Source organism: Mobula birostris, chromosome 15 (assembly GCF_030028105.1).
Source record: "Mobula birostris isolate sMobBir1 chromosome 15, sMobBir1.hap1, whole genome shotgun sequence".
Lineage (NCBI taxonomy): Eukaryota > Metazoa > Chordata > Chondrichthyes > Myliobatiformes > Myliobatidae > Mobula > Mobula birostris.
The window spans coordinates 23,629,073-23,650,723 of NC_092384.1; the positions used below are offsets into that span (position 1 = coordinate 23,629,073).

Genomic DNA, 21,651 nt, shown 5'->3' on the forward strand with positions numbered 1-21,651 from the left:
TGCCTTATGATGTTTAACAGTGCAGATCTGGAATTGGCATTTACCCTGGCTGGAACATTGAAAAAGAAGGGTCATAGCCTCAAAATAAGAGGTTGTCCATTCAGCCTTGAGGTGTAAAGACACTTCTTCACCCAAAGAATGACAAATCATTGGAATTATCTGTTCAACTGAATTACAGAGGCAGAATGTCTGAGTTTATTAAAGATACTGATAAATTCCTATATAGTAGGAGGATTAAAGGATATAGAATTAATACACAAAAATGGCACTGAGGTAAACAAAAAAATCAACTGTCACCTTGTTGAATGCCAGAACAAGTGCAACGATCAAATGTCTTATCCTCTTTCCATTTCTTATCACTTAAGTTAAAGGATACTTCTAAGCGTGGCCCGGTGAACTGAAAATGGAAAATAATCTTGGTTGTGCACTAAAAATGTAACGTAACCTGAACATTTGCCAGTAATCACTCATATTTCCATCAGAAAGTATGAAGCATATCCTGTATAAAAGTTCAATCCGTTATTTCAGGCTGCTTAGGTAAGTTGCCAATTTTGTTACACTTGAGCAACACTCTTCCTTGTTGCTTCAGCATTATAAAGTCTTATGCTCAAAAGATGAAAACATGGCTTTTGGATATGCATTCACTGCTTTGTTGACTGCGTTTGCAATAGAAAAATCTAAGTAAGTGTGTTTATCTTAGAATATTCTAGCACATCAATTTAACTCCACAGTTAGGACCCGTAAAGTCTGCCTCCTAATTTCTGAGGAGCACATGTGCTATTTCTATCGCTTGCTGAATGCTTCCTTCCTCAGAGAGAACAAGAAACCAGGACTGGTAATCTTCACAGTCTTTTTGTTGTGAGCTTCCTGCAATACATTCCACAGACTTCCTCTACATAACATTACAATATCGTAACTTTGATCCAACTACAATCACAACAATTGTTTCTGTATTGTGCAACATTGCATTAATAATGTTTGGGCATTTCCGCATTAAGATCTCAGGAATTAAATTAATGGAAGGAAACTGTTGTGTTATTAAAATGGCAGAGTAGTGAACCAGGTTGCATGTTAGTAGATGGATAATCTTAAGTTTCACCCCAGTACTCCAAGCAGGGAAGGCCGCTTTAACAATTTTTTCTGGAGATTGTGTAATTGTTTACTCATCTATCACTGGGGAGGTAAACTCAAAAAAGAAACTTTTAACAATTTGACATTTCTGTTTTAAACATAGCCATCTATTTCCAGCGTGGTTCCAATGTGCCAAGTAACTATTGACACAGCATGGGATGTATGTCCACTGTTCCCTACGGAGGTAGCTTCACAACTTCAGCTAATATAGTAAGAGAATTTAAGACCTTCTAGACCATAATCACATAGGGCAGTGATCTGTGTTTGAAATACAGTCAACGTACATCATTCAAAGTGCTGGCAGCATCCATGGAGAAGAATGAACAGTCGACATTTCAGGCCAGGACCTTACATCAGCACTTTATTTCTCTGCATAGATGCTGCCTAGCCTCCTGAAAGGGAGTCACATATAGAGAAACACAGAGGAAAGCAGAGTGTTCAGGAAAGAAGAAAGAGGAAAATGAGAAGTTACTCACATGGGAGACACCATGGTAATTTTCATATCTGAAATCAACAAAGTGAAATCTAAATTTTAATTATATTTTCACTGAAAATGTTAGGCTTGTTTTAAAAAAAAAGTAAAATAATGGTTTACAATTATTGCAGGGTGATCCCTTTTGTCTCAACCAACAAAAAAAAATGAACTTCAAAATTTGCTTCCATTTTAAAATTAAGTACATAATATTACAGCACAGTATAGCCATTTGGCCCAGAATGTTGCAATCTACTCCAAAGTCAATCTCACCTTCCCTCCTACATAGTCCCCCATTTTTTAAAATCGTCCATATAGCTATCTGAGTTTCTTAAATGCCCCTAATTTACCTGCCTCTACCAACACACAGTCTATGTAAAAACAACTTATCTCTGACATCCCCCCATACCTTCCTTCAATCACCTTAAAATTATATCTACTTGTATTAGCCATTTCCGCCCTGGGAATAAGTCTCTGGCTGTTCAGTCTATCCATGCTTCTCATCATCTTGTACACCTCTATCAAGTCATCTCTCATCCTCCCTCGCTCCAACGAGAGAAGGCCGAGCTCACTCAACCTATCTTAATTTGACATGGTCTCTAGTCCAGACAGCATTCTGGTAAATCTTCTCTGCAGCCTCCCTAAAGCTTCCACATCCTTCCTATAATGTGGTGACCAGACTGAACACAATATTGCAAGTGTGGTCTAACCAGAGCTGGAACGTTTCTTCACAGCTCTTGAACACAATCCCCTGACTGATGAAGGCCAACCCACTAAACGTCTTTGGAACTACCCTATCAACTTGCACTGTAACTTTGAAGGATTTATGGGCATGGATCCCAAGATCCTTCTGTTAGTCCACACTGCCAACAATCTTGCCATTAATCCAGTATAATGCTTTCAAATTCAATCTTCCATAATGAATCACATCATATGTTTCTGGTTTGAACTCCATCTGTCACTACTCAACCTAGCTCTTCATCCTGTCAATATTCCACTACAACCTATAATAACACTCACAACACACTGGAGGAACTCAGCAGGTCGGGCAGCATCCGTGGAAATGATCAGTCAACGTTTCGGGCCGGAACCCTTCGTCAGGACTGAAGAGGGAAGGGACAGAGGCCCTATAAAGAAGGGGGGGGGGGGGAGGGTGGGAAGGAGATGGCTGGTAGGTGCCAGGTGAAAAACCAGTAAGGGGAAAGATAAAGGGGTGGGGAAGGGAGGCAGGGAGGTGATAGGCAGGAAAGGTGAAGAAGGAATAAGGGAAAACACAATGGGTAGTAGAAGGAGGCAGAACCATGAGGGAGGTGGTAGGCAGCTGGGGAAGGGGTCAGAGTGAAAGTGGGATGGGGGATGGAAGGGGGAGGGAATTTCCGGAAGTCGGAGAATTCAATGTTCATACCAAGGGGCTGGAGACTACCCAGACGGTATCCAACCTACAATAACCCTCCAAACTATCCACAACTCCACCAAACTTAGTGTCAACTGCAAATTTATTAACCCACCCTTCTACTTCCTTATCCAAGTCATTTACAGAAGTCATAAAGAGCAGGGATCCCAGAACAGATTCCTGTGGAACACCATCCTCCAGAATATACTCCATCTACTAGTACCCTCTGCTTTCCATGGGAAAAGCAATTCCATATCCACATTGCCAACTTTCCCTGGATCCCATGCCTCATGACTTTCTGAATGAGTCTACCATGGGGAACCTTATCTCATTAAACACCTTACAAAAATCCATATCCACTCTTCAACCTTCATCAACTTGCTTTGTCACATTCTCAAGGAATTCAATCAGGCAGGTGAGGTATAACCTGCCCTTCACAAAGCCATGCTAACTCTCCGTAATCAGACTATGCTTCTCCAAATGTTCATAAATCATGTCTCTGAGAATCTTCTCCAACAATTTGGTCACCACTGAAGTATGACTATAATTCACAGGATTATCTCTACTACCTTTCTTGAACAAAAGAATAATATTTGACACCCTCCCATCATCTGGGTACTACTCCTGTGGCCAGATCATTGCCAAAGGGCAACAATCTCTTCCTTTGCTCACTGTAGTAACATGGGATATATTCCGTCTGGCCCCAGGGACTTAACTATGCTAATGTTTTTCAAAAGTTCCAGCATATCCTCTTTTGTAATGTCGATATGTTCAAGCCTATCAACCTACTTTATGCTGTCCTCACAAATGTCAGGGTCCCTTCTCACTAGTGAATACTGAAGCAAAGTATTCATTAAGAACCTCCCCTACCGCTTCTGAGTCCAGGCACATTTCCTCTACTATCCCTGATCAGTGCACCCTCACTCTGGCTATCCTCCTGTACTTCACATACATGTAGAACACCTTGGGGTTTTGTTTAATCCTACACGCCAAGGCCTTCTCATGTTCCCTTTTAGCTCTCCTATGTCCATTCCTTAGCTCCTTCCTGGCTACCTTGTAACACTCCTGGGCCCTGTCTGGTCCTTCCTCCTAACCCTTAGGTAAGCTTCTCTCTTCCTCTTGACCAGGTCATCGAGATCTCATAAACATGTCTTGGTTCATGGTTCCTTCACCCTGCCATCCTTTTCCTGCCTCAATGGGACAAACCTATCCTACACCAATACCTCAGCCATGTATTCATCTGCTATATCATCCTATTCTTGCCCTCACTGGAGTATACCACATGCAGCAATGCAGAGGTTATTAAATAGTCTGTAGGTTGTTTGGCTTTTACCTTTACTTCATGACTATGTCTTGAACTTTATTTTACTTCATGGAAAATATTTAAAATATTTATGAGAAATATCTGTGAGAATTCATCAGTCTGACTGGGGGTTTACTCTGCTTACAAACTCCCACGAAAGACCCTAAGACACTTGTTATCTTCAAAATCCATGCCAGATGCCAGTTAATAAAGAACGCGGACGGTGTCAAGCAGCTTCCTTTCAATTCCACACTGGAAAGTTTAGGTTATTGCATTCTACAAAGTTCATACAAAGTAACTTTGTGAAGGTCATGGGATTCTCAAGAGAAAGTAAAAGGAATAAACGTGCAAGATTCGTTTTTGAATGCGTGAGAGATACACACCTTGTTCCCTGCTATAATTCCAACAAAGCACAGAGAAGATATGCAAATTTGTGAAGCATTAATACCAGCTAAGTTTAATGTAGTTGTTGTTTCATTTTATTTTGTAACATCAGATAATACACAACATATAAACTCACCAAAAACTTATTGAGCAAGATCAGCATTAATTAACATAATTTGAAAAGTTTTAAATGGCTTCTACTGTAAAGAAATGGCTACATTTACATTGGCTAAATTAAACTCAGTGTTAAAGATATGCACTAGAAACATGGCCATGGAGGAGTTATCAGCAAAAAAGTCACTCTTACAACTCCTTGTTTAAATTCATACTTCCATACACAGTACTGTGCAAAAGTCATATATACAGTAGTAAGTTTATGTATTGCACTGTATAGCTGCCACAAAAAAAATCTTGACATATGTGAGCGATGACAAACCTGATTCTTATATAGGTCTCTATTGTGAACTGAGAGTGGGAAGGGAGAGGGGAGGGAGCAGGAAGTATCAGAGAGATATTCTGTAGTGATCAATAAACCAGTTGTTTGGAATCAAATGACCGTGCCTGATGTCTCAGGGCTGGGTGTGTCTGTACCCCTGCTACCCCTAGCCCTGGCACTCTTTCTCTGCCACTTGTCCCATGGCACTCCACCCTCGCCATTCCCAACATCCTTTCCTCCTGCCAGATTTACAAACTCACTCTCTGCTCCACGTTGACAAAGGAACAGAATTAGGCCATTTGACCCATTAAGTCTGCTCTGCCATTTTACTTTCCATCTGAACCCTATTCTCCTGCCTTCTCCCCATACCCTTTGAAGCTGTTACTAATCACAAACATATAAACTTCAGCTTTAAATTTATTCAGTGACTTGGCCTCCACAGATTCATCACCCTCAGCCTAAAGAAATTCCCCCTCATCTCTATTCTAAAAGGATGTCCTTCTGTTCTGAGATTGTGCCCCGTAGTTCCCTACTATGGGAACTATGCTCACCACGTCCACTCCATCCGGGCCTTTCAATATTTGGTAGGTTTTAATGAGGTCCCGCATTCTCTCAAAATCCAGCAAGCACTGATCCAGAGCTATCAAAGGTTCCTCATACATTAACCCTTTCATTCCTGGAATCATTCACATAAATCTTCTCTGGACCCTCTCCAAAGCCAGCACATCCAACCTTAGATATGGGGCTATTACACCATACAAATAATTAGAGCTCAGACTGAGCCAAGTAGATTTTAAAAAAATACTTTGAATGCTAAACACAAGTAATTCTGCAGATGTTAGAAGTCCAGGGCAACACACGCAAAATGCTGAAGAATCTCAGCACGTTAGGCAGGGGAATAAGCAGCTGGCATTCGCCACCAAGGCCTTTCATCAGGACTTCTGATGATGATAGATCTTGCCCCGAAATGTCCACTGGTTTACTCCTCTTCATAGGTGCTGCCCAACTTGCTGAGTTCCTCTAGCATTTTGTGTGCGTACTTCAGATGCTAGAATTGTTTAATAAAAACAAGATACCTTAGCTGATCAGGCAGTATCTGTGGAGCGAGAAACTAAATGGGCTAAACTTCAATGTGGCAGAATGTTGGGTTGGGGAGTGTGAGGTGTGGTTAAATGAAAATAACAGCACATCTTGAAGACACCTCCAATGTCACATATCTAAACCAAACATCAGAATGAATGCAAGCAGACCTTTGAGAGGGACAGGCAGAAATTTTTAATTATTCACAAATACAGTGACGATAACTTGTGTTAATTTTGGTTAACTCTGGCTCCTCACCAGGGAATCAAAAGAATTCAAATGACAAAGAATTGACAAACAAATCCATCAATTTCGAAACACGCAGAAGTCATCACAAGTTGTAGAAGGAGCACACCACCACACAAACTAAGGCCTGACCCATCTTGTCAGACACGTCCTGTCCCATCTGTGGAAGAGCCTATGGTTCACACACTGGTTTCTTCAGCCATCTCAGAACCAAAAAAGGAAAAAGTGGAACCAGAAAAGTGCAACTTGATCAAGAAAAAGTAGTCAAACCTCCATGAGATTTTCTCTGAAAGACTTTACTCACAGAACTTGTGCCAGTAACTATTCAGAAGGGAATTTCCAAATTTTCAAGTTATCTGCAAGAATTTTTTGTAGATCTTTTTTGCCCATTGATTTCAGGAGTCAGATTAGATTAGATTAGATTATGAGGACACTCAGTCCTTATTTATTGTTATTTAGAAATGCATGCATTAAAAATATGATACAACATTCCTCCAGAATGATATCACAAGAAAACACAGGACAAACCAAGACTAAAACTGACAAAATCACATAATTATAACATATAGTTACAACAGTGCAAAGCAATACCGTAATTTGATAAAGTGCAGGCCATGGGCACGGTAAAAAAAAAGACTCAAAGTCCTGATAGACTCATCATCTCATGCAGGTGGCAGAAGGGAGGGACTCTCCCTGCTATGAACCTCCAAGCGCCGCCAACTTGCCGATGCAGCACCATTGGAAGCACCAGAATCTGTCCAAAAACTTCAAGCCTCCGACCAGCCCCTCCGACACAGCCTCTCCGAGCACCATCCTCTGCCGAGCGCTTCGACCCCGCCCCAGCTGCCGAGCAACAAGCAAAGCCGAGGACTCGGGGCCTTCTCCTCTGGAGATTCTGGACCACACAGTAGCAGCAGCAGCGAAGCAGGCATGTGGATAGACATAAATGCTTACAATTGATACAGTAATGATACATACATACCAACATACAGTCAGGTGACAAGATATGTTGCTAAAAGAAATGATTACCCTCAAGGATTCACTTCAGGTACTTGGACACATCAAAGTGTCCTACATTACACACTTGCCGAATGGGTACAACTGGAATAAAACCACTGTTTGGACCTTCGGGTACCATGAAGTAGAGTGGAAAGAAATTCAGATACTGTATAGTGTCATTTACAGCTTCAGGGCTGTAACTATGTTGAAAATTACAGTATAGAGGGGTGGGGTGTTAACTGTGACCTTATTGTTAGAACCAGTCTTCACGTCCATACAAGTTTAGATAAATGAAGAACTCAGCATAATTCACCACAATTGACCTACAATTTATATAATTCCAAACAGACATCAGCAAAAGATTTCTCCAAACTTTTTGCACTGGCCTCATTTCCAAGAACAGCAACATGGAAACCACACAGATTTGGCAAATGTGTTTAAACCAGCTGTATCTTTTAAGTGAAATTATTAAAGAGAATGGATGAGGTTTTAAAAAAAAACATCTTTTCATCAAGAACTATCAACTTGCAACTTCAAACTTCCACATCCTTCCTGTAATGAGGCGACCAAAACTGCACACCATACTCCAAATGTTACTCAAAGTTCTGCAGCAGTGCAACATGACCAGCACCCAGACCAATGAAGGAGACTGTCATAACCCGCCTTCACCACTCTATCTACTCATGTTAACATCAATTCGTTATTCCTTTCCACAGATGCTGCCTGACCTGCTGAGTTCCTCCAGCATTTTGTGTGCATTGCTTGGATTTGCAGCCTCTGCCGATTTTACTCGTGGAGGTGGTCCTTGTGTTTATTATCTTCTCTTGTTGCCACTTTCACGGAGCTACGGACTGGCACCTCAAGATCCCTACACTTATTCCTCAGAGTCCTGCCATTTATTGTATACTCTCCTCCTACAGAAGACAGGATAGATAAGGGGTAAAATAAAGCTCGCATTTCAACCATATGCACTTTCCCAGATGTTCCTTGACCTACCAAGTGTTCCCAGCATCTGCTGTTTTATTTCTCATATGAAGAGAATGCAGGGTTGGGCAAATAGATTGGGTAAGAGACTGTTCTTCTAAAAAAAATCTTCTATAATACTCCATAAAAGATAGCTTTGCCTCTTACTGTTTTCCACCATTTACCAGCAATATTACTAAAATCTTTCTGAATGGATATTTGTACCTTATATACCTCTCCTACATTTTTGCTTTTGAGACAATAAATCTGGTCAGTAGTTCAGGACATACGATGATCCAACGTTATGACATTTTCCACTGCCTGAATTGGCAGCTGGCACAGTGGACTCCCTATGTATTCTTAATAAGCATTTTGTGTTGATTGATGGTGACTGAGACCAATTGCTATGGAAACGCAGTGGAGCAGAGTACAAAAATCAAGGTTTTATTCACAGCAGACTACTTATGGAGATTACAGCATTTTATATGAGAAGCTGGTTGTTGGATGAAGCCCAAATTTTAACCACAGTAGTTACTGCCTAGCTTCAACTATGCAGACCAAATTCCATCCCACAATGTCATCAAAAGGAAGAGGTTTCCCTCTTAGCATGGCTGAAATCAGGATTAAACCTCATTCATTCTATTGCACAACTCTAAGCACTGGTGTCTCAAGTCAAATTCCCTATTTGACAATATCATCACTCTCAAGTCACCGAAGTTAATTAAATAAGAATTTACAGAAAAAATAGCATAAAGAGTGCACTGAATTTACAGACACAGGAGTGGTGCGAAGAATGAAGAATTGCAGATGTACCCAAAAAGGGATAGCTTTGGATCACGCGCAAGCAAAACCTAATGAATCTATTAACTTGCTTCAGTGGCCCATCCAACTTAATTTGAAAGCAATAATCTTTGTAGCATCACTTAAAACAGAGTGGTTCACACACTTAGCCCATTCATCTACCCCTCTCCCCCACCCCCACACACATTCCTGTTGTTCTGTTGAGAGCTTCTCCCACAGCACACAAAAGGTTTTTCCACACCAAAGTATACACTGCCTTCTGAATTACCAGACACATTGAATGAATTACCTATTGAGGATTCTCAAATTATAATTACCATTCATCTTCCCATCACCCACAATTTACCATGGAACCTACTTTGGAAACAAAACCTTGTTAGATAATGCAGACATGTTCAGCTCCCCACAGTGAAAGAAGAGCCAACAGCTCCTAAATTATGGCGGTATTTTACTTAAAACTGTCTTTTTCTACAATGTGATACATACAATGGATAACATCTCCAAATGTAACAACATGAGAAGCTCCACACTACAATCAATGAAGATAAATTCAGTGGTTATGCAGCCCAACATCCAGAGTACATAGAAACTAAAACACTGCTGTTAGTTAATTTGACAGAACTTCAAAAATTAATGCAAAATAATACAACTGACAAACAATGTTGTTGATATATGATAGGTTTTAAGAAATGAAAGGCAATATGCAAAGATGAAAGAGAATCACTATAGATAACACACACAAAACTCAGCAGGCCAGACAGCATCTATGGAGAAGAGTAAACAGTCAACGTTTCAAGCTGAAACTCTTCATCGGGGCTGGGAAAGAAAGAGGAGAAGTCAGAGAAGGAAGGTGGAGGGAGGGAAGGAAGGAAGAAGTAAAAGTTGGTAGGTGACAGGTGAAACTGGGAGCGGGGAGGGGTGAAGTAAGGAGCTGGGAAGTTGAAAGAGATAATGGGCTAGAGAAGGGGGAAAACAGATAAGAGTGGGTAGAAGACCATGGAAGAAAGGGAAGGGGGAGGAGCACCAAAGAGGGAGGTGATGGGCAGGTAAGGAGATGAGGTAAGAGAGGGAGATGGGGATGGGGAATAGTGAGAGGGGGCAATTACAGGAAGTTTGAGAAATTGATATTCATGATATCAGGTTGGAGGCTACCCAGATGGAATATAACGTGTTGTTCCTCCAACCCGAGTGTGGCCTTATCGTGGCAGTAGAGGTTGCCATGGACTGACATGTTGGAATGGGAATGGGAATGGGAATGGGAATGAAAAGTAGAATTGAAACGGGTGGCCACCAGGAGATCCCACTTTTTCTGGCGGACAGAGTATAGGTGCTTGGCGAAGCAGTCTTCCAATCTACGTTGGGTCTCACCGATATGCATGAGGCCACAGCAGGAGCACCAGTTATAGTAGATGACCCCAGCAGACCCATAGGTGAAGTGTTGCCTCACCATTAGGGGCTATTTGGGACCCTGAATGGAGGTAAGGGAGGAGGTGAATGGGCAAGTGTAGCATTTTTGTCACTTGTGCCAAATTGTAATTTGTTTATTCATTTCCATAGATGCTGCCTGACCTGCTGAGTTCCTCCAGCACTTTGTGTGTGTGGCTAATTACCAATGATGCAATATTCACAATGATGGGCTGTGGATTCAAATACATTATGGAAGAACTTCACAAGAGATGCTGCAAACGCTGAAAATCTTGAGCCAAACACACAAAATTCTGGAGAAACCCAGCAGGTCAGGCAGCACCTATGAAGGGAAATGAACAGCCAAGGCCATCTTATGTTGCAGCTGCATTGTTAGCTCCTCGGATTGTACACACCTGCAGCTGCTCCCAGCAAGCTCATTTGCACCCTCACCAAATCAGGGTTGACCTTTCGGTTTAGTAGAGTGAGAGATGTGCTGGGGGATGAGGTTACAGATTGTTGTGATGTATATTCCCACAGTTGCTGATGTACAGTCTACCGTACTTCATGAGTGACCTGTTTTGAGAAACCATATGTACAAGTCCATCACATTTTGCATGAATGTATTACCTTACATGTGCATAAATACAGGGTACTAATCTGGTTACAGTATGAAATAAGACTAAATGCAAACTAAATAGTTTAAAAGAGGTTACAATAGGCAGAACTAAGTGATCCTATGACTAACAGATGAGGTCGATACTCCGCAATCCTACAAAATCCAATCATGAATGGTGGTGGACAATTAAACAGATAACAGGCAACTCTGAGATATCTCTGTCCACAGTGATCATGGGCTACTGCAAGTATTCTCAAGAGACTGCAGTTGTTGGAATCTGGAAGATCAAAACATTGACAATTTTTTTCCCTCTCACTGATGCTGTATGACCCATTGAATTCCACCAGCACATTGGAAAAGGTGACAACATTAGCAGCACATCCAACCGGAAGTTCTGAGCAGATAATCCATCTTTAACTTCCTCACAGACTCCAGTCTTGACTCACTCTGACCAGTTGGAGAAATGGCTGAGAGTACTGGATACAGCAAAACATATAGGACTAGACAACATTCCAGCTGTACAATGCCAGTACATCGCAAAAATGGCAAAAATGTCCAGGTTGTATCCTTCTCTCAAAAAAGTAGGATGCACAAACTAGCTAATTGATAACCAATCAACTTACAGTTAATAATTACCAAAGTGGTGGAAAGTGTCAGTAATTCGTCATTAGCAACCTGCTCAGCTTGTATTTGCCAAGTTTGCTCAACTCCAGACATTATCTCAGCCTTGTGAACCAAGGATTTGTACCTTTGGGTGAAGTCAGAGTAATTTTTCTTGACATGAAGGCAGCATTGGACTAAGTGTAGCATCAAGGAGTAATGGTAAAACTGAAGGCAACGAACATCAATGATCAATAGCGAGAATCATATTTGCAGAGATGAAGATGGAGGTGGCTATTGGAGGTCAATCATTACAGCTGTTCCACTAGTTAGATTTCTTCACATTCATGGAAATTGTTAATTGAGCCATTTTTTCCCCTCATCTTGCACTTACTTGTGACAATCACTTGCCGCAGAGTCCAATAATTTTCATTGTGATGAATGCATCAGTGTCATCTTCAACTTACAAATCAAATGTATCAGCGATTATTTCACTGAAACTTGAACAAAGCATTCCTCAAAACATATTTTTATCTTAATGGGACATCCCCATTTAACAACCCCAAGTTTTCTGAAAAAAACAATACTATTGTCCTATATATACCAAAACAAAAACAGTATAGTCTGCATTCTGAGACAGATATAGAAATACCATTACCGTTTAAAGTACTGGCAATAATGTGAATAAAATATTACAAAATGCCAAATATTCTCCCCACTTATATCACAACGCTGCACCAGGGCCTGATTAACACTAAGCGTTTACTTTGAACAATCCAAGAAATTGAACATATTCCAAAACAAATGCCAAACTATTCCACAGCTTTATTGAAACTGTAACTGATTACCATCAAATTTTGTGTCTGTATATAAACTGTTCCATTAGGAAATTGAAATTAAAGTACACTTACAGATACATGTAGACATGCAAATTTGTGCCATCAAAAATGATCTATTTAGACTCTTTTATAAACATTTTATACACTGGCTTCTCAAGGTGAAGAATGTCTAAGGTGGATGGTTAGCAGATCAACACAATCTTCATTCTCAGGCTCATTAAAACATACAAGTAGATACAAGAAATGAAGTTACTGACTAGTCTTTTTGCATTTTTTCATTGAACGTTGAGACAACTGTATTACCATAGTAAAGACAGAGGCAGGAGTTCCTGATGTAATTTTAATTTTAGTGCATTTTAGTCTAGCATTTGCAATATTGTTTTTCTTACTGTTTGCCCCCATCTCTCAAACTGGATTCTTTTTAGATGTAGCAAGGCCATTGATATCCCATCCCCCATCGAGGCATGATTTTCAGTGCTGTTGGCCCTGTTGTCTCACAGAAGACACAGGCACTAAAACACTCCAAGGATTCCATCTGGGGTTTACATAAAGCCAAGTCTTTTTCAGGCTAGTAATGAAAAGTTGAAAACATTTGCTGTCATTTCATTTATAGTCTACACACACCAAAAAAAAGACTTTAATACTCTGAGACAAGCACTTGGCAATGTTCAGGATAGTCTCCCTGAAGATCTGATAAGCTTCCTGCGAAAAAATGCAGTACAGGAAGGCTCCAGCTCTGATTACTTGTCTCTGCTGATTCAGCTTATCTCAACTGTGAAAACAATGGAAATAGAACAACCAGCATTTGCTCTTCTAAACAAGAAACACAAACTATTTGGGATTTCTACCCATAATCAATCCCTACTGAATGATATGTACATGGTAAGACTGGTAGTGGACAAGCTCAGGCTGTTGCTACCTTTAATTGTTTCAAATACGCAAGACATATCTGTGCATCTCCCTACCAGCAGACATCACTCCACTTGACATTGACATCCACTGGCCCAGAGTTGTTAAATGCGGGGATTCAGCAGCATGTGTGGAATGCAACAACTTCTCCAAGACTAACCCCAACAAGCATGCAAGTAATTGATTGGTTCAGAAGAAGAGTGGCAGCCTGAAACATTGACAGTTTATTAATGTCCATAGATGCTGCCTATCCTGTTGAGTTCCTCCAGTGGTTTGTGTGTGTTGCTTCGGATTTCCAGCATCTGCAGACCTTCTCATGTATGTAATTGATTATTTTTCCAATTGAAGCGGGAGCAGAGCTTCTCTTTGCCTTTCAGATCTGTTTTCCCTAATCATAACACACACTGCTGTAATTCAGTAATTCATTTTTACAGGGGAGGAACCTATTCAGTATTACTTGTGGGATGGCATCACCTGACAACAGAAATGCAACTTGAAGGAACTCTCACCTTAGTTATAAGTTTTTACATGTTGTATATGCAGCACAAGCAGTATATAAACACAATACAGGAAAACTACAGCCAACTGTCAGGTCAGCAGAGAAGGTCATTGGCTGAAGTCTACCATCATTGTGGGACTTATATGTGTCCAGGCTAAAGAAGTAGGCAGCAAAAATCATTGTGGACACTACCCACCCTTCAAGCTGTCTTTTCCAAAAGCTCCCTTCTGGAGAGTGCTAACAAAAACTTCCAACACGAGGAATTCTGCAGATGCTGGAAATTCAAGCAACACACATCAAAGTTGCTGGTGAGCGCAGCAGGCCAGGCAGCATCTCTAGGAAGAGGTACAGTCGACGTTTCGGGCTGAGACCGAACCGCCGACTGTACCTCTTCCTAGAGATGCTGCCCGGTCTGCTGCGCTCACCAACAACTTTGATGTGTGCTATAACAAAAACTTCACGCCATTTTAAAAGTTTCTTCCCCAGGCAGTTAATCTGACCAACCATTCTAGTTAGCATTTCCCTTCCCCACCCCCCACTCCCTTTATCTATTACCCCATACGGAACTGTGTTGTACACAGTTTAAACCTCTTTTTATAGTGCTGTTTACATTGTAAATACACGCTGGTATTTATGTATTTATGCACATTTTATTCCACATCATTATTTTAACCTCAAACTATTTTTTAATAAAATTATTTATATTTGTTGAAGGTTGTTGACTTTTGTTGCATGTCACGCCAACAAACCACAGCAAATTCCTAACAGAGTTAAATGTATAGAGCAAATAAAGTTGATCCTCATTTAAGTTTAATAACTGATTTTACATGAAAGTAATTGCACAACAATTTAAAACCAAATCATGTGCTATGCAATTGAAGTCTTCAGTGTTTAACATCATGTGGTTTCTACAAGTCCATTTGTTATCTCTTTTATTTCAAGGTCAATGTAGAAAGATAATTGTCCACCTTGGGATACTGGTTGTCAAATTTTGCTTTAAGAATATCTGCCTTGCTTATAGAATTCTACACAAATTATTTGCCCATCAAAAAATCAAGAGGGAAATAAACTACAGGAAGAGATTAAAAGTCTAAGACATTGTATGTAGGAGACTCAGACTTATGGAGGTTCACAAAATCACAAGGGGCATAGATAGAGTGAATGCAGTCAGTTTTTCTCCCTTCCACCCCCAGAGTTGGGGAACCAAGAACCAGAGGATATATGGTAGGTTTAGGGGAAGGGTAGAAAGAGTTAATAGGAACTTGACAGGCAATTTTATTTTGACTCACAGAGGGTAGACATATGTAGAAGGAACAGCCAGAGGAAGTTGTTGAGGTAAGTACAATAACAACTTTTCAAAGACAGTCCACGGTTACCTAGGTAGGAAAGATGAATATATGGGCCAAATGGGACCATCTTGAAAGTGCATCTTGGCTGCCTTGGAGCAGTTGGGCAGAATGGCCTGTTTCCATGTTCTCCGGCTCTGATACATTGCTCCCTCTGGTAACAGCTGTAATCCTAAAACAATCACCAGTTGGTCCAAACATTTAGTGAGAACACGTTTGCTGCTGAGCAATTCATTAAGATTGGTATTGCGTAGAGCAGAATTCACTGAGTAATTTTATTGTTGAAGTCAATATAATATTCATTCAATTTTATTCTAAGAAGCTTTTTCTTCCCCCAAACTATAACCAGGTCAAAGTCTGTTTGAATGCCAAACAAGAAAGGAAGTTGAGCCGTAGTGTTCCAGACCCTTTTACTACAGCATTAGCCTTACAAACCCACAAGTCATGCGCTGACAGCAAATTTTCAGATCCTCGAGTGCTGAAGTGTGTTTGCATGAGGAGTGGTGAAGACATGAGCAGGGTAAAATTAGAAAGAAGGATCCCAATTATAAAAATGAACTGTTTTTATTCAACATTTATCATACGGTGAGATTGGAGGAGAGGTACATGGAAAAGAACACATAATTCTTACATGCATCTGAGCAAAAGAAAAGGCTTAGTTTTTCAGATGCAACAGAACTATATTTAATGGAATGTACCAGAACTCTACAACACTGATCATTCATAAAGTACATCCTGATTTGAGCCACTTGGAATCCTTCTGGAAACGCCCCAAGAGATTCAGGAGTTGATTTGCTCGAGGTTCAAAGTTGAAAGTTCAAAGTAAATTTATTATCAAAATACATATATGTCACTGTATACAACCATGAGATTCATTTCCTTGCCAACATACTCAGTTAATCTAAGAAATGTAATAGAATCAATGAAAGACCACAGCCAACAGGGCGAACAAACAACAAACTGCAAATACAAAATAGAAAATAGTATTATTATTATTATTATTTTGAGTCAGAATACCACAAATTATATCTATTTTTACAGATAGGACAATCCATAAAAACTATCCAGATATAATAACACAGGATAAATAAGCAAGAACATTTAAAAGATATAGCCATTCCAAACACAGAAATAGAAATCAGTAAGCGAAAAACACCAGAAATATGCTGAATTAAAAGAGGAAATTGAAAGACTATGGAACATGATTAGGGTATACATTGTCCCATCAGTAATATCTACATCTGGGGTCATCCCAAAGGCACTACACAATAGCATTAAACAATTAGGACTACACAGCAGTATCTACGCAAATCTTCAGAAAGCCGCAAGAATAGTCCAAAAGTTCCTAGCAATTGAGAAATGAGTGTGCTTGGCTATGCTCGCATCTCAGGTTTTACCAGCTTGAGCTAACAAAAAAAAATAATAACAAATAAATAAGGAATAAATATTGAGAACCTGAGATAATGAGTCTTTGAAAGTGGATCCATAGATGGTGGGAATAGTTCAGTGATAGGGCAAGTGAATCTGAGTGAAGTTATCCCCACTAGTTCAAGAGTCTGATTGCTGAGGGGTAATAACTGCTCCTGAACATGGTGGTGTGGGTCCTAAGGCTCCTGAACCTTCAAAGTCTTCCCTGGCCAAAAGCCCTGCATGAACCATGAGATCTGCAATCTGCTGAGGGTCAGATCAGAGGCGTTCAAGTCTCGTGACCAAGACAATTACAAGAGGCCCAGGTACAATCTCCAGAAAGCCATCTCACGAGTGAAGTGGCAATTCTGGACTAAAATTGAATCAATGAAGGATGCTCAACAGTTGTGGCAGGGCTTGAATGCTGTCACCTCTTCTCAAGCAACAAAGGCAACAACAGGGCTTCACTTCCAGATGAGCTCAACGCCTTCTATGCTCACTTTGACAGTAAAAACAGGAGGAACCATCACAAATTCCCACGGCCCCCGATGATCCTGTGATCTCAGTCTCTGAGGCTGATGTGACAGCATCCTTCAGGAGAGTGAACCCACATAAAGCATCCAACCCAGATGGGGTACCTGGCCAAGTAATAAAAACCTGTGCTCATTAAATTGGCTGGAGCGTTCAAGGAAATTTTTACCCTCTTGCTTCAACAGTCTGAGGCACCCACCTGCTTAAGCAGGCTTCAGTTTTACTGATGCTTGAGAAGAACATGGGTAACCTGCCTCGATGACCGTCACCCAGCAGCAATTACATCCACTCTAATGAAGTGTTTTGAGAGGCTAGTGACAAAACATATCAACTCCTGTCTGAGAAGCGACTTGGATCTGCTCCAAGTTACCAACTGGAAAAACAGTTCCACAGCAGGTGCCATCTCATTGGCTTTTCATTCAACCGTGGAACATCTAGGCAGCAGAGATACATACATCAGAGTGTTCTTTATTGACTACAGCTCAGCATTCAACACCATTATTTCCTCAAAACTAATCAAAAAGCTCCAAGACCTTGGCCTCAATACCTCCTTATGCAATTGAACCCTTGATTTCCTCACTTGCAGACCCCAGTCAGTTCAGATTGGCAACAGTATCTCCTCCACAATCTCTATCAGTTCAGGTATACCACAAGGCTGTGTGCTTAGCCCCCTGCTCTACTCGCTTTATTCTTAACATTGTGTGACTAAGCACAGCTCCAATGCCATGCCATAGGCCAAATCAAAGATGGTGATGAATCAGCATTCAGGGAGGAGATTGAAAATCTGGCTGCGTGGTGCTATAACAACAACCTCTTACTCAATATCAGCAAGGCCAAGGAGCTGATTATTGACTTCAGGAGAAAGAACTCAGCGGACGATCATCGAGGAGTACACAAGGAGGATCCTTGGTGTTAATATTTCAGAGGACCTGTCCTGGGCCCAGCATGAAAGTGGAATTACAAAGAATGTAGGGCCGTGCCTTTACTTCATTAGCAGTTTGCAAAGATTCAGCTTGACATCTAAAACTTTGACAAACTTCTGTAGATATGTGGTGGAGAGTTTATTGACTGGCTGCATCACAGCCTGGTGTGGAAGCAACAATGCCCTTGAATGGAAAATCCTACAAAAAATATTGGAGATGGTCCAGTTCATTGTGGGTAAAGCTCTCCCCCCACCATTGAGTACATTTACATGAAGCGTTGTCACTGGAAAGCATCATCAAGGACTCTTCGTCTTGTGTTATCGATATTTATTTATTATTATTCTTTCTTTTTGTATTTGGAGTTTGTCGTTTTTTGCACGCTGGTTGAATGTCCAAGTTGGTAAGGTCCTTCACGGAACCTATTATAATTATTCCATTATGGATATATTGGGTTTTCCCATGGTGGTATATGATGTACTTTGATAATAAATTTACTTTCAACTTTGGTTTAGAATCCACAATACTGGGAAATTCGTTATTATTATGGAGATAATGGCATAGGACCATGACTTACTCAACTAAGCAACAAAAGTGTTCACTTTCTGGGCACGACACAAGTTGAATGTTCTGTGATACTTTGTGACACACGTAGCAAAATCCAAGAGGTAATCACCCCGACTTCACTTTCATTCATGAAACCACCTAGGCTGATCAATTTTTCTTAAGGCAGAGGTAAAAATGAAACAGTTAATTTTAGGTAAATGTTTACTTTAATGCATTATTGTGGTTTACTAATATAAAATGCAGTCAGGTTCAGCATCATAAGCTGGGAAAAAAAAGAGAATTTTAAAATACAAAAATAAAACAAACGATAAGTATTGACTAATGACAGGCCAATGACCCTGATTTTAAAAGATCTGTGATGTTCTTAATGGCTTGAGACAAAGCTCCTTACGGTTACCACGGAGCTTGATTATTTCTAATCAGTAAATGGCAGCGCATTGCCATGCATTCTTTCCTCCTTTGTTAATTTCTGCCAACAGGATTAAATTTATTTTAATGTAAAAAGGATGTATCATTTGAATTATGCAATGTAAACAAGGCAGCAAAGTGATGGTTTAGTGCCAAAATAGATCTTCATGAAAAACACAACTCTGAAATTGTTGAGATCTCCTTTCGTGTTCAGACTTGATAATGCATAAGGTGCAAGCCACTGCTTGGGAAGCTTTAATTATACCATTATAAACAGGCAATTCCTGAATTACAAAACCCTTCGATAACTACGTGCACAAACCTCCCTAAAATTCAGCATATAATCTGATATGAAACAGAGCCATTCATCCCTTTACACACAATTCGCCCCCCTCCCCCCGCTGCTCTTTGCCAAATCCCTGAAAGGTTTTTCAAAATTCAAGACTGTTTATTGTCATTCTTCAGTAAACAAGTGTAAGAAGAGTAAAATGATTGTTACTCTGGATCTGATGTAGCATAAAAAAACACAATAAATATAAATACGTAAGGCTAGTTTAAATACAGTACACAGACTGATTGTATGTACATAAAGTAATACTAAGTACAAGAATGCCTGCACATAAGGTGACGCTGACAGGAAATGATAAAGTAGTGGAGGTTGAGGGTGTGAAGGGGTGGTTTAGTGGGTGGAGGTGTTGATCAGCCTTAGTGCTTGGGGGAAGTAACTGTTTCTGAGACTGGGGGGGTCCTGGTGCGGAAGCTGCATAGCCTCTTCCTTGATGGGAATGGGACAAACAGTCCATGAGCAGGATGAGTGGGATCCTTCACGATATTGCTGGCCTTTTCCTGGCACCATTCTGTATACATGTCCTTGACAGTGGGCAGCAGGTGCCTGATGCATTGGGCAGTTTTAACCAGCCACTGTAGAGCCCACGGCAGTTCAGTTTCCATATTGCACAGCAATGCAGCATGCAACAATGCTCTCAACGGGCCATCTATAGAAGGCCGTGAGTATTAATTTGCATCATCCAGTTCTCCTCAGAAGTAGAGGCACTGGCGAGCTTTCTTAACTGTGGAGGAAGTGTTCCGGGACCACGAGAGGCTGTGCGAAAGTGTTTGAAACTGCTTGCACTTTCCACTGCTGTGCCACTGTTGTGAAGAGGGATGTGAGTTCTCCAGAAGGTCCATAACCATCTCCTTTGTCTTGTTAATACCGAGGAAGAGGTTATTTGCCTCATGTACTTCCCATCTCCTCTTCGTAGGCAGTCTCATCGTTGTTGGTGATGAGCCTCACCATTGTCATGTCATCAGTGAACCTGACAATGTGAATACTCGGGTGTTTGGCCACGCAGTCACATGTGAGCAGAGTGTACAGCAATGGGCTCAGCACACAGCCCTGGGGAGGGGGGCATCCATGGGGAGGGAGGAGCGGATCTGCATCCTGACTATCTGAGGCCTGTTTGTTACAAAGTCCAACACCTTGTTGCACACTGCTGTATTATTTCGACTGAGAAGTAGGGTTTGTTCAGTAAATACTAAAAATAAATCATCTTTTCCTTCTCCCAGTGTCAGTTGTGGGTCATTGATATGTGCCTAAGATTTGCTGTACTCTATATTACAAAGTCATGCCTCTTTTATCTTCTTGGTATGCAAAACTTGCAAATCAGATTTGCTAAAAGGTAAGTTTTGAGATCACTCCCCAGAGGAGTTAAATGTAGTTTGAAGAAAATGGCACAGCAAATACCTTGCCAGAACACTTCATGGAGTTGCTCTTGAGTACTAAAGGTCTTCTGAATTTAGCACATTCTGTACATCCATACCAAAAAAAAGATTTCTAGCATTAATTACTGTTCAAAGAACAAAAATGGAAGGAGCTTTGAAGTGCCCCAAAGTTATCAAAGGCTCTGCTTACATACAATCTTTTGGTTTGTTTACCAGTGAACTGTGCCTTAGCAACCATCAGTGCCCTTATAGCAGAGAAAAGGCAATTGGAGAAACTTGGAAAGACAGGGAATACTTTGCAGATTAACCACATTCACTGTCACATCAAGAGGAAATAATTCAGGGGGATGAATTTCCTCTGTGGCAGCTAATATACGGAATGAGGAAGCAAGACCCCAGCTGAGTTTTCCAGATAGAGGCAGAAACAAGCAAGACCAAAAAAAGTCTAATCTGACCAAATGGAAAAAAACATCACCACTCTACATAAGCTGCAGTGTGTATTTTAAGCCAAGATAAATTAATGCATGGTCATAGCCCTCAAGAGTGGTGTTACCCTTGTCCTTGGCATTGCATCAGGATCTCTGAAACAAAATGATGCCAGTATATTATAACACACAACCATATTAGAACCAGCTGCCGAATATGTCATTGATCCAAAATAATTCATTTCAA

General features: G+C 40.7%; 1 protein-coding gene across 3 annotated transcripts in view; it reads right to left on the bottom strand.

Annotated features, from left to right (window-relative positions):
* Positions 1 to 21,651, bottom strand: part of fhod1 (formin homology 2 domain containing 1) — a 302,751-nt gene that overhangs the window by 229,850 nt on the left and 51,250 nt on the right. The window lies entirely within an intron of this gene.